This window comes from Myotis daubentonii, chromosome 7 (assembly GCF_963259705.1).
Source record: "Myotis daubentonii chromosome 7, mMyoDau2.1, whole genome shotgun sequence".
Taxonomy (NCBI): domain Eukaryota; kingdom Metazoa; phylum Chordata; class Mammalia; order Chiroptera; family Vespertilionidae; genus Myotis; species Myotis daubentonii.
In genome coordinates this window covers 57,854,015-57,868,687 of record NC_081846.1, presented here as the reverse complement: position 1 = coordinate 57,868,687, position 14,673 = coordinate 57,854,015, and the positions used below count along the sequence as shown (strand labels likewise).

The 14,673-nt window shown below is 44.7% G+C and overlaps 1 protein-coding gene across 4 annotated transcripts in view; it reads right to left on the bottom strand.

Annotated features, from left to right (window-relative positions):
- ACVR1 (activin A receptor type 1) overlaps positions 1 to 13,953 on the bottom strand; it is a 129,193-nt gene extending 115,240 nt beyond the window's left edge. The window contains exons 1-2 of one of the 4 annotated variants that reach the window (XM_059704386.1): positions 13,386 to 13,952; positions 12,783 to 12,868 (exon numbers count right to left, since the gene is read on the bottom strand). The gene's annotated coding sequence lies outside the window, so the exon portion shown is untranslated. Of the gene's footprint in view, positions 1 to 12,782; positions 12,869 to 13,385 lie in introns of all 4 variants that reach the window. The other 3 variants (XM_059704387.1, XM_059704384.1, XM_059704383.1) reach the window with 3 other exon arrangements.
- Positions 13,954 to 14,673: the final 720 nt, after the last annotated feature.

The following is a 14,673-nucleotide window of genomic DNA, read 5'->3' as shown; positions in this document are numbered from 1 at the left end:
GCTGTCAAAATCATAGGCAATGCATCACACTCAAAAGAGCATTTGAAAATGTGTCAATAATTATAATTAGACACTTGTACTAGATCTAATATACTTTCACTACCCTTTAACTCCAACTGATGTGAAATTAAAACCAGTTTCTTAAAAGTGCAACTCGCAGATCATAATTTAATTCTAAAGCAGATATAAAACCTGTCACACTACAGAGATACAGTACATGTTACGCAGGAGGAGAAAAGGGCATGATATTGTAATACATCATTTTAGGTAAGGTGACCACCTTTAATACTGAAAGGGCAAAATACATTACCGAGGTGACATAATCTTCCAATATTTACTTCACTCCTTTGTATTTAAACATTTCTCTTCAAAATTATGTACGACTCACAGCCCAGAGGTGATAGCTGTTAATATGTTGGTATTCTTTCCTATCGCTCTTTTTCCTCCCCTCTATATCCATATGCATATAACTACAAATCTGGACTTGTACTATGTTTTATGTCTGTTTATGTTTATGGAATTGTACTATGAAACTATACATAACTTATGTATATGAAGTTGTACTGTTTGAGTGTCCTGCTTTTTCTACGGAACGTTATCTTGTATACTTCCCATCATCATTCATTCATTCCAAAAATTTCTGCATGCCTAAGGTAGTATACACAAGGCACAGGACGCGCACACACACACACACACACACACACACACACACAGTCAAACAAACATAGTCCCTGGTCTTGGTATTTATCTACAGATATGCTGCCAGCATATATAGGAGTACTAGTATATGCAAGATAAATATACAAAAAAAGAATCAAACTAGATAAAAATGCCAACAAAATCCTCTTTGCAAAGGTAATTTTAAGGTAAGATCTGTCCCTGAAAATTCATGTAAAATAATATTTTAGTAATTACATAATGTTACATGTTATAAATATATAACATAAGTTATATATGTAGGTTACTGTAGAAAAATTGTTTCCATTTTTCTTTGCTACTCTACAGCTAGATGAATAAATTTGTATACTTAAAGAACTTCAGTAAGTGATTTTTTTCTAAATGAGTAACCAAGAACTCAAAATATTTTCAGGAAAATTACATTTACATTAGCAGCCCCAAATTTCCAAGTCTTTCAAATGAAAATATCCAGGACACTGCTTAATTTTGAGGGGCCAATTCTAAAGAAAAAAAAATGCAGTACAGGGAATAAACATGAATGCTACATTAAATTTTCTTTACTTGGGTTTGAATATTTAAGTACATCTAATTTGGTAACTGCCAGAAACACCAACCATCTTATTAAACTATACCAGGTAAATACCTCAGACTTTCCAATAATCCCCATTTGCCCTCTTCATATTACAAAATACTGTGAAAGATCAAAAGCTGACTGCTCTGGTCTGCTCCAAAGTCATAAATAAAATGTTGCTGTTTCTTAAAGACTGTCTATCATTTGCCTATTGCTTTTTTTTTGGGGGGGGGGGGGTTATTATAAAAATAAAATTTTTCTCTAAGTCTAAAAATCCATTGCCTCTATTCTTGATCAATAATAAAATGCTGACAATATGAGTTTCTTGGCCCACTTACAACTCACTGTATTAAAAAAAAAAAAAAAAAAGGAAAAAAGATAATCAGCCATATAAGGTCTGCTTTTAACTCAAAGCACAAACCAGACAGAGTGCTTTAAAACAATCAAAGTAAAGCTGTGGTTAGCAAGGCTTCTGAAGCCCCGGGCTCTTCGCAGACCCAAAGCTTTCACAAGGAAAAACCATCAAGCTCCACTTCCTGGAAGGACCAAAAAGAAGGGAGAGTGAAAGGGAACCAACAAATTCTCAAACTTCAGAAACAGCTGAGCCTATGCCCTTCTTGACAGATAAGAAAAAGATAACAAATAAAGAGTTTAAGAAAGTGACTTTCTTGGGCCACAAAACTAGTTTACACCAGAGATCAAACTAGTGGTTGAGTCGTATTGCTTTCTCATTTCCATCAGGCCACACTGCTTCACTAATACAACTCCAAACCCCTAGTCATAGCACAACCTGTACTGTAATGAAAAATGTAAATGGCCTTTGCTTCAGCAATTTCAATTCTTGATATTTACCCCAAGATATGCAAGAGAAAGACAGATAGATCTACATATACATCAATATATAAATCAGTAAGAAGGTGGAGTAGTGCATGTACGAATAGTCACTGCAACACTGTAACATAATATTACCTAAAATAGCAAGTAAAAGACTAGTTAAATAAATTGTGAGACATTCACACAATGGAGTCCCTTTTAAAAGAATAAAAGAAATGTTTATACTGATAGGAAAAGATTTCCCAGATACATTGGTAAGTGAAAACAGCCAGGTACAGAACTGAAATGTGTACAATATGTATAGGAAAAATACATTAGTATATGTTTGCAAATGTAGAGAGCACCACAGGAAAACTATATTAATTTTAGTAATGGTTTTTCTCCAGGAAGGCAAAGGAAAAGACTGGAGGACAAAAGTTACCTGTCACTATATACTTTTCCTATCTTTTAAATCTCTTATTGAGCACATGTAACATAACATAAATATCTTTCCTAAAATGTAAAATATCACAATGAATAAAAATATATGATTTGAAGGGAAAAAAATCATAGAAACCCATGTTAGCATGCACATGTAATGAAATAAAGCTATCTATCAATTAGAAATAAAACCACCAATTTGAATTTTTCTTTTAAAAATAGTTGTATGGTCCTGGCCAGTATGCTAAGTGGTTAGAGCATTGGCCCATGCACAGAAGGGTCATGGGTTCAATTTCCAGTCTAGGGCACGTACCTGGGTTGTAGGTTCGATCTCCGGCCTCAGCTGGGGTGAGTGTGGGAGGCAACCAATCGATGTGTGTGTGTGTGTGTGTGTGTGTGTGTGTATATATATATCTATCAACCCTCCTACCTTCCTTCCACGCTCTCTAAAAATCAATGGGGAAAATATCCTTGGGTGAGCATTAACAGGAAAAAAAAAAGGTGTGTGGCCCAAAAAGACCAACATTCAAGACAAAAAATGTCCCTGAGAACAAATGAGATGCCCTCCCAGAAGATTTCCATGCTCAATACCCACATCTGAGAAGGATTCACTCCACCTGTGCTGAGAATGGCCTAAAACAATAAGCCCTTTAAGGATCTAAACAGAACCAAGTGGGAGAAGGGGAGCAACTGGGGTGGACCTCACTGATTAAGTAACAATGAGTTGGAGAGAATCCCAAATAAACACTCCAAGATAAAGGAGAAAATCATCTGAAGTTTAAAAGGACATTCCATTCTAAACTAGCTAAAGGCAAGAATAAATGCCAGGCAGTCATTCCCCATCTCCGGGCTACAGCAACCACTTTGTCTAGCACCTGTGACACAAAAAACATCATTGTTAGAATCCCTTTCACCTAAATAGGTAAGGCTCTGCGAAATAGGCATAAGCATAAGGTACAGATGTCACCCATCAAACAGGAGACCTGTCTTTGATTCTGTAGCAGATGTTTATCAGTTCCCATGTTCAAATGTCGCAGACTGTTATTGCACTCCTTTATTCAGATAAACATTTGATTATTTGCAAGATAGGGCACTTGACCCAAAAAAGTCAATAAGAGACTTTGAACTGTTTGTAGCTGGTTCATTTTGTCATTCAAACTTTAGCCCACTTCTTTCCATTTCCAAAAGGGACCTCTCCCCTAGATCCGATGCCCCAGTATGGCCCTTTTTTTGCATCCTCTCTCACAAAACTAACTGCTAATACAAAGCCACAGCTCCCATCCTTATCCACCAGGGCTCCAGTGCCGCATTTTCCACGCCTCACTAGACTCAGCAAGCCCTTTTCTTTGTACTTGTTCCACCAGAAGCTCAAACTCAACACCATGCCCTATCCCAAACCAACTCCTCCTAACAACCTACTGGTTTTGTTTTGTTTTTTTGTTTGTTTTTTAAGATCAATACCATTCTCCCAATCATCCAGGTTCCAAAGTCAGATACGTTTGCTCCCCACCCATCCTTCCCTCTTTGCAACAACAACAAAAAAAATGATTTATTCACCCTATGGCTTCTGCAGCCCAAGGCCAAAACCCTGACTCTACCCACTCTCTTGTACCTTTTGCTCCTGGGCATCCACTCTCCACGAGACTAATTCATCTGTGACCAACAGACGGCTATCAAACTGGGGTCTCAAACTCATATGCCTATAGGGACAATGCAGTTAGCACGCAGGAGTAAGGCAGGCTAGGAAAGAAAGAAGAGAGGGAAGGGGGAAGGGAGGGAGGGGGGAGAGTTGTTTGTGATGCTGGGGCCTCCGTGTCTGGGAGAAAACAGGAATGAGCTGGGGCTGTGGTGAGCACAGCACACATGTCTCCTCAGACAGACATAATTACAAGGAGCTTCGGCAGGTTTCTGCAGGAATACGGGCCTGGTGCTGCCAGAGCTTTCAACTTTGCAGGAGCAGGTGGAAATTTGGACTTTTAGTGGGAAACTTCCCCATAGTCAAATGTTGGGAACCATTTCAAAAATAAAAGTTTTAAATGCATTATCAAACAGGACACAGCTATGCGGTATAGTCAGCCCCAGCACCACCAGCTATAGAGCATGATGACTTGGGAATGTACGGCCTGGGTTATGAAGTTCAGACATGTGACCTTCAACATTTTCCATCACCCTCTGAGTCTCAGTTTCTCCTGTAAAATAGGCATAAAAGGAGTAGGTACCTCAAGGAGTGGGTGTGAGCATTCAAAGGGGAATGCAAGGGGCCTGGCCAGAGCCTCCTTCAGATGTATTATGTATTATTATTGTTGCTAGCTTTAGAATCAAGTCTAAAAACATTAGCCTAGCATCCAAAATCAACCATAATTTGGCTCTAAATCTCCACTGCTAAGCTTTCTTTTACAGTGCTCCCCTTAAGGTATTCTATACAGTCTTGTCACATCACAAAGAACTTCCAGGAGTTACCATCTATGTTTGGGGGTGGGGTGGAGAAGCTGGGAAGGATGTGCAACCTAATGACTTAAAAAGTATTGGTCACCCTACTCAGTATACTTGGCCCCTGGAATTAGTGCAAATCAGAGACATCAATCTGCTGTTCCTTCCAGTTGTCTCAAGTCTTGATGTCTTTCCAAGAAGCTGCACCTCAAGGCACTGTGTCTGATTCTACTGATTAAAAATATGTGCAACTACGTTTTGTACAACTTGGCTCCTATACAAAAGCCAACTACTCCTGCTTACTTGCCCCATTCCCTTGTTTTGGAATGTTGCCTATTCCGCAACCTACACACATAGAGATAACTCTCAAAACGATAACATCAAAATGGTATCTTTCCGAGGCCAGCCAGACAGCCACTTCCTCAAAGGTGTTGGTTGATCTTTATCTCTGTATCTTGTGACCAAGGTACTCAGCATCCTGCCACACATAGATGTGTGATCCTTCAATCTCTTACTCAAGTGTATCTGAAGTTCGATTCAGTTTTACTCAACTTGATAAATGCTTAAGACAGGAAGGACAGAGAGGGGAAAAGATGGAGGGCCAGGGGCAAGGCAGGGAAACCTTAATAAGGACCATGACGATGATGACTGCTGCCACCAACTAAGCTCTTAGTTACATCTTTCAATGCAAAGAGCTGTTTGCCTTTCTGAACGACAGGTGTCTGGGGTCATCTTCGCCACCTCTCTGCTATCCTTTCGGTGTACCTGACCTGTACAGGCACTCCCGCTGGCCCCGCATTACTGAAAGCCGCCATCCCATTAAAATATCATCTAAATAAACACCAGCTTAAATTAATTAGCCCCACCTTTGATGCTGATTGGGATCAAGATGAGAACGAACTCTTGGAGCTGGTCCAAAGCACATATTAGTCACTTTAATCTGATTTAGAGAAACAAGCAGAGACCCCTACACAGAGAAAAGAACAATGGGGTGAGGGGGTGGTGGGGGAGCACTGGGGTGTGGACCTTCTGTAGAATGACTGAGACTTATACAAAAAGAAAAACAAAATTCTCACCCAGATTAGCAACTGTTCAATAAAAAAAAATTAAGGCTGATTTCCACAATACCTAGAATAGTTTTGTTTTGTTTTGTTTTGTTTTGTTTTGGGGAGAGGGGTTCAAACTGCTGGTTAGAACCCATTAGCTAGTTGTAAAATCAATTCAGTAGACAGAGACCAAAAATTTTTTAATAAAAAATTGAGTAGAAATTGGGAAGTACTACATTATTAAAATTGCAATTCTGCTTTATTTTTAATGTGTATGTATGTGTATACTCAGTCATGATGAAAAATGAATTGCTGAGAGTCAAAAATGTTTTCAAAACACTGAAATTGAACATTCATGTTTATATAATCTGAGACTGAGATTTTCCATTTTTTACTAGGCCATACTCATAAAGTCGGAGAATAGTTGTTCTTGCCACCTGTTGTGCACAACGGTTCAGTTCTTCAAGTTCAAAAGTGCATAAAAAAAATTCCATTTGACACACTAGTCCCTTACCATTTGCCTTATTCCCAGAAAGGAAGGTAGGGGTCACTCTAGAAAACCACCCACTTTTTCTTCCTACATATTATTTCTATTTTGTACAAGTCCCCAACATCAAGTTACAAGTGCAAAAGCTCCAGCTTTCGGGTGGCATCCCCTAAGAAGCATTCACATACCACTTAAGGAGAGTGACAAGTACATTGTATTTTCACCCAGAGTGCAACAGCATTCAGTCATAGCTCCAATAGTGGTAGATGCAGAACTTGGTTTAAAATATCTCCTCATGCCCGGCTGGTATGCTCAGTGGTTGAGTGTAGACCTATGAACCAGGAGGTCAGGGTTTGATTCCCCGTCAGGGCACATGCCCAAGTTGCGGGCTTGATCCCCAGTGCGGGGTGTGCATGAGGCAGCTGATCAATGATAATGGTTTTCTCTCATCATTGATGTTTCTCTCTCTCTTTCTCCCTCTCCCTTCTTTGCTGAAATCAATAAAAATATCATAATATTCACACACACACACATACACACACACACACACACACACACTCAATCTGGCCCCTGTACACCAAAAATGCTTTTTCTCAAGTTCTTTTTATTGCACATTTTCCTCAGTACCCTCTCTCTAATCACCAAGTATCATCCCATATCTAATATCCAGTTTTGTCCAAGATCACTCCTACCTTCCTTAATACCCTCAGTGCATTTCTCATCAAAGTCAAGGTTACTTTTTAGAACTTGGATCAGTAAATGTTCCATAATTGGCTAAAAAAAGAGCAAAAACTAGAGCAATCTTATTTTCACTGGCATCCATGCTGCATGGTGGCTAGCAAAGGCCCATCCTGCTTTCACAGATGAGCAAGTCTCCCGGCCACCCAGTATCCAAGACCTTGGTTGCATGCCCACTCAAATTAGCCCTTAAAACCTATCAAAAGAGGAGTTCACTTTGGTTCTCAACCATTTCCATAGAGGTTGCCCACATTCCACCCCTCACATGAGCTCTGTCTACTTCACTGTTTTTATTGTCAACTGTGTGAGAACATGCACAACAGGAGAAAGTCAGTGAAAGGGAGTCAATGCACCAAGTGTGTTGGTCCCAGCCATACACATCGGTGGCTTGCTCGGTGGGACATAAAACATTAGTTGAGGTATTCTTCCTAAGACAGGAGGTATCACCCTTAAATCCAAATACAATCAGAAAAGGAAACACATACATATAGATCTTTGTTGAATTCACCAAGTACAAGTTACAATGTTTTGTTTTAAAAGGGCCGTATAAAAAAACAGTTCCTTCTACCTAGAATGTCTTTTGTCCCTGCTTCCTACACTCATTCCTAAGGACCACTGTGTCTGGTGTCATCTTCTCTGAGACGGATTCCCTAGAGGACTGGGTTCCTATGCTCCCCTAACGTGCAACCATCCATTCATTCTCCCCACAATTAAAAAACGATTTATTGACTGCGTGGTCTAGGCCAGACATTGTGTTAGGTGCAAGAGATAGACAAAAGATGAATAAGACACAGTCCTTGCCCTCAAGGAGCCCAGTGCGAGAATTTAAAAGGTTTTAAATTGGTGAAGGGGAATGAATTACGTGGAACAAATAAATGGAGGAATAAAAACTTGAAGTCCTTGCCCTCAAAGAGATCAATCCTGTCCCAGAATAAGCCGTGAAGATGATAAAACGCTAGAAAAAAAAAAGTCAAAAGGCAAAATCCGGGCAGCATTCTTGCTTGCGATGAGATTATTCCGAGCCCTGAAGAATTGGGCTCTCCCCAAAAGTGGGGGGAAGGGCAACACAGAGGAACAGCAATGCCAAGCTGGGCCTTGTGAGGAGAGAACTGAACTATCGGAGACACGTCAGGGCCTGTGCTAAATGGGACCACTGACCTTGCCCCATCCTCCAAAAAAGCAACCTTCTCACAAATTGGAAAGACTAAAATGTAAAGTCACTTTCCCAGTCACAGAAATAAAAGCCAAATACCCAGAGCAAACAATGAAGCAACCATAATGGGCAGAGTGGAATGTTGGTCAGAGACGAAAACCCAAAATCAAACAACTGAGTGGTGGTGGCTCTGGAAAACAAAGTTCTCCTGGATCCCAGAAGAGGCTTCCAACGTACAAACAAGCTCGGATTTCCAGAAACGCATATAAGAACACAGGAATACTATTCAGCAGGGCCGTCGGTTTGAGCACTGGGGGCAGGGAGGTATTTGCTTTAACTCTGAAAAGGAAGCCGCTGGGTCTCTTAATAATTTTGAGAGCGTAAGTTCAAGCAAAACTACATCCCATCTGAACCAAAGGCCACGGAGTGCCAAGCACAACAACTTGATGAAGCTCTTTCAAAAGGCGTCTTTAATTGGAATGCCCTTTCCAACAGCCAGATCCTGGTTTGGAACTTCTGATTCTTAAACGAGCATGGCAAGCGAGAGCAGTCCATGGCCAACTGCTAACAAGAAGAGGTAAACCTTCCACTCGGTTCTTCCGAGCGCTGGAACTGGCCGCAGAAAGAAACACAGGGTTTTCACTCCAGGAGATCAAAGAAGGCATTCTGTACCAGGAAACCCAGTTCAAATCCTCATTTCCAGGAATAAGGCCACCGTGCCCAGTACTTGCTTTGGCAAAATAAAACAAGAGACTATGCGAACTCCAGTTAAAATCGCCAATGGCTTCATTTCCCAGCCTCACCAGTTGAATGCTGTTAACAGTTGACCCAGGCACTGCTTTAACTTAAATACCAGCTCCCAGGTCTGAATAGTCACCCTTACCACTGGGTAAAAGCCAAAGCATTTGAACACGTCATGACAGCATTCTTTGTCCCATCCGGAGCACTCGATGTGTAAGACAAGGTGATGCTGAGAAGTGCCAGCTCTCCCATAACCACAGTCAGAAGCCCCGCTGCAGCACACGCTATTATTTTAGTCTCAATCCAGGAATCCCCGGCTTTTCAAAGTTCATGTTACGCCACTTTGCTTTTACAAAAGACCTACATTAGTTCCTGTTTTTACTAACAGGAAGAAATCAAAAGAGGATTTTTGCTTTTATGAAAAAAAAAGCCCAAAAGAAAACTAGCATTTTCTTTTCAGGAAGCCCTTATAGAGGCAGCAGCACCCCGAGCGGCGATGAGTGGTACCCCCACGCTCCTTTCCCAGGAACCAAGCTCAGCATCCCAGCACGGACTGCCTGAGCTCTGAACTGTGTCTATGAGCATCTATGCTTTATCTCCATTTATTCTGTGCATTCCTGCTTTTAGTAGATGATAATGTTATTTTTGGTTTTATGTGTTATTTGGTATGATTTAGTAGGTTATTTTGGGGGCCTGGTGATGTTCAAAAATGTTTCCATATAAATGAATGGTAATTGCTTTTTTGCTTTATGCCATTTCAGCTTAGGAAAACTTTCATAGGAACGCTCCAATTCAGAGAGCAGGGAAAACCTGTATTGGAAGTGAGAGTAGAAGCAGGAGAAAATACAGGGGATATGCCTCAGTCTTACTTGTATAACAACAATCATCTTTGCTTTAAATGATCACCTAGGGTCTTGTCAATCAGCCGTTTGTTCTTATGTGCCTACTTCACACAGGCACCACGCTAAGTCAGAACAGTGCAGTGAAGTATTCCCCAAGTAATCATTATGTTAATGGTTATGTTTAATTATCTTCTATAAAAATTATGTATCATGTATGTAGGTGATAAAGTCTAAAGTCAAATTGGCACCCATGAACCTATTACTGAACCCCAAACCAGAATATCACCAATACTGTGTCATCTACCTACCTCCTCCACATTATCCCCATGTTTCAACACACACACACACACACACACACACACACACACCAGATAATTATCCTGAATTTGGGGGTTCAATAGGAGTAAATGCATCTTTATAATTATCTCCTGTTCCTAATAAGTGAGTTGGCTTTCCAATATGGCTATGATATAGTTTCCTCTTAAAAGATGATGTCTTTGAAAAGGTGCTTGTTATTTAAAAAAAAAAAAACACACACACACACACAAAACAACTTACAATAGAGTAAGTGAGACTTAACATAGCTATGGTAAACTCCTGAAGACAATGCATGAATGAATGAAATGTGGCAAACGCTGGAGAAAGTGGCAAGATCATGGGTTCAAGAATCCCACCAACTCCCAATTCAAACCCCTAGTCCCCATTCACTAGTTCTACAACACTGGGCAACTCAATGTTGCCAAGCCTCAATTTGTTATTGGAAAGGAGTAAAGTAATAATAAAAGATATGGTTATTGTAAAATGTAATTAAAAAGTACATGCAGAGAGCTAAGCATTGTGCCTAGTACTACATACCTAGTCCCCCTCCCCCAATCATCACCTCTGTCATCAAGTTCACTCAAAACATATCAAGGGGCTTTGCCAATGTCAATAGTTTACCTCTCCCTAAATTCTAACAAGTTGTGTGCTGATGCCTTCCCATAAAAATCAATCCAGATGTAGGGATCCAACAGAACAAGCACAGAGGACAGTTCCCAGGTCCCAGCTCCTTTTTGCCTAAAACACCCTATAAGTGCATTGATTCCATCTTCAACCCATGACCCTGAATAGCAGGATCCTTTTTCAAGTCCATTTCTGCCCAGTCCTCCCTCTCCCAAAAGGCTTCACTACTCAATCTAGCCTTACCTAGAAGCCTATCATGATCCTCAGGGGACTAGCTCAGTGCAATCTAGGGTGAGATAGAGACCTAGTCTCTCTGTACTGATTCAATCGCTGTTATCTGTTCCATGGACAGGTGCAAAAATTTTGGAAAATCATTACTTTGTGGGAAATAAAATCACTGTTACTGGAATTAAGTTCCTCATGTCTGAAATTTACAGGCATACCTCATTTACTGTGCTTCGCTTTATTGCGTTTCCCAGCTGCTGGCTTTTTCACAAAGCGAAGGCAAGACCCTCCTCCTCCACCTTATTGTGATACTGGCTTTGTGATGGTCTGGGAAAGAACTTGCAACACCTCCAAGTTATGCCTGTAATTACATTCCTCAGTGTGGCATACTCCTCCATCTTTACTCCACATCCTTACTATTCTTAGAGATAGCGTGAAACTTACTGGATCCAAATGATCACTCTCTCCCAAGGTACAGAAGTTGTACAACTACTACCTCAATCAAATTTTATTTAAAACCACTCTCACCATTTCAAGTAAAACTCACCTGTGTACTACTGGAAAAGAAGAGCATGAACCTAATCCCAGCCCTTGATTTGGGGCATCTCTACAATTTATTGCAACATCATTCACCACCTTGGAGTATCTGCATGAGTAACAGTACAAATGCTATTATTCAATGCGCAGTTCCACCAATTTAAGGCCTACACATTTCAGCTTCAAAGGACTTCTGTTGTTGTTTTTTAATTCCAGGACAGAAACTGGATCACACATAAAAAGCGATTTCGTGTGAGAAACCCGATGACCCAGGCTCTGTCTAGGCCCAAGATATCTTCCCGACCCCTGTGTCCCCATCAGTGAAATGGGTGAGGCCCATATTTCACACTTAAGCATACTGTAAAGCTGGATGGCAAGCCCAGTGTCTGAGGTCAGCACAAGTCTAGTGTCTGCTGGCTGCCCAACCCTGGGCCTCTAGCCAGCCACCCACCTCCAGAGACAAGTGCCAGGGCATACTATAGTGTTTCCATTTAAGGCCCGCCACTTGGATCAGCCCATCTCTGAAATTTCTTATCACCACCTTTCCAGGAAGAATTTTTTTTTGGGGGGGAAAGGGAGGTGGTGTCTATTTTTTGGGCTGTCTGCATCTCTCCAGCAGGGTTCTTTAAAACCACTGGGTCATGTCTCAATCTGAAGCCTTCTTTCAAAAAATCTACAAAATATACACGAGATCAGTCCTTTCTTCTCACGTAACTCCCAATTAACACAACTCAAAAAAAAAAAAAAAGAAAGAAAAGAAAACCCAATAAAAGTAAAAAAAAAAAAAAAAAACCATTGTATGACTTGGCTACCTCTTTCCAGAGCCAAATTAAGCACAACTTTTTAACCAAGGCTTTTCTTCTTCTACTAAGTGGAATGTCTTCTTCCCTAAGTTGCTTCCTCACAGAGAGTCTAGAGAGCTTTTCTCCCATGCAAGGGGCGTTCAAACCTCCAGGGACATGGGGGTGGGAGACTTTTCTGGCACAAACTGGACAGAGCCGAGCCAGTCTAGAAGCAGACGGAAGTTAGGGAATCCGGCGGCCCCAGAGGCCCACATCTCTCCCCAGCGCGCCCCGGGTTCTAGCCTCACTGTTTTGGTTACAGCATTGAAGGCAGGGTTTTAAACTTGGCGAAGTACCGTACAACATCTGTAACCACATTTGCCTTCTGGGGATCCGAAGATGAATCCCACATTCCTGGCTTTGAAGCTTTTTGAAACTGCAGCTAGGAAGGACGGAGGGAGGGAGGGAGTTGAGCAGAGTTTATTGGCTGTCTCTCCAACAGAAAATTCTTCTTGGAAGAGACGGATATTTTGAGGGTGGGGGTGTTTCGCCCATCCCTTCACTCCCTACCCAGATCAGCTAGGAAGGTGAGCCCCGCGGCGCGGAGAGACAGATCAACTTACAAGTCACAGGCGCTCAGCCTGGAGGAGTTCACCACATACATCTACATACACCCAGACACACAGACACAGACACACTGCACACCAGCGACCCCCCGCTCCATGCCTCTGCCCTCTCCCACACCCCAGCAGCAGTTCAGGCCCAAAGCCAGGCAGTTTTGCTCCGAGGCTGCTTCCCCCACCGAGAGGGGATCGAGCTTCGGGGAGAAAAGAATGAAAGCGAGGGGGAGGCACCGCAGACGCCCACCCTCCCACCCCCAATCCCTGCCCCTTCTCCCGCCAGGCTCCCTCCTCCCGCGATCCCCCCGGCTCCCGGCGCGGCCGGCGACCTGCCCTCACCTCTGGTCCCGCCGCGGCTCGGGGCTGAGCCGGGGGAGGCGGAGCGCGAGCCAGCCGGGCGCTGCAGGTCGGCGCGGCGCGGGGCGCGCTGCCCCGGCGGGCGCGGGGCGGGGCGGTGCAGCCGGCGAGGGAGCCCGGAACTCTGCGGGGCCGAGGGCCGGCGGCGGCCCCGAGCGGCGGCTGCAGCGGCGCGGGGCGCGGAGCCAGGCGCTTTCCAGCCCGCGGACCGGCGCGGCTGGCCGAGGAGCAGCGCGGCAGCGGCGGCGGCGGCGGCAGCGGCAGCCACCGCGGGGACAGAGCCGAGGGAGGGCGGGGAGGCGGGGTGAAGAGGAGAAGGAGGCGGAGGAGGAAGGGGAGGAGGGCGGGCGGAATAAACTTCCCGAGGCGCCGCGGCACGGGCTGGGAGGACGGCCGCGGGCGGGGCGGGCCGGCGCTGGGGGCCGGCCCGGGAGTCGGTGGGGGAGGCGATCGCCGAGAGCAGCGAAGTTCCCCGTGCGGAGCGGGAGGCTGCGGCGGCGGCGGCGGCTGCACGGAGCAGGAGCCGGAGCGGGAGGAGCGGGAGGAGGAGAAGGAAGTGGCTGCGGAGCGCTCGGCCAATGAGTGTCTGGAGCTGTGATTAACCAGGCAGCAACACATCATTTCCTCCCGGCGCAGATCCAGGGAGCCGGGAGGGAGAGGGAAGGCGCGGGGCGGGGCCGTCCCCGCGCCCCCTGCAGGCGCCCGGCCAGGGGCAGCCCGCCGAGCCCCGCCGAGCCTGACCCCGCCGCCCCCGGCGCACCCCGCGCTGTCTCGCCGGCCGGGAGGAGGCTGCGAGCGCACCGCCCACCGGGCTCCTCGGAGGCGGGGAAGCTGCGGGGCAGGCCCGAGCCGGGCTCCCGCGGCCGGGGTGGGCGGAGGAGAGGCGCGCGGCGCGGGTGAGTGCCCAGGTAGGCGCGGGCGGGGCCGTCTGGACAGCTCCCGGGGCGGCGGGCGGGCGGGCTGCCTCCCCGGCCCGGCACTGCGGGCGGCGCTCTGCGGGCGGCGCTCGGCTGGATCCTGCCTGTCAGCCTTAGGCTGGATTCTCAGAGAAGCCTGGGCATTCTCACCCAGGCCCTTTCCGATCTGCCTTCAGATGCCCTTCCACTTTGCTCATTTCCTCGGAGCTTGCCATTTTCCCAGTCCGCCTCATTAGTAATAAAGATATGCGGGGTTGAGAGGAGGGGTGGTATGGGGGGTCTGCAGTCATCGAGCCCTGTCCTAGGCGCCATGGGAGCTTACAGTGGAAAGGAAGGAACATTCCCCGCCGAAG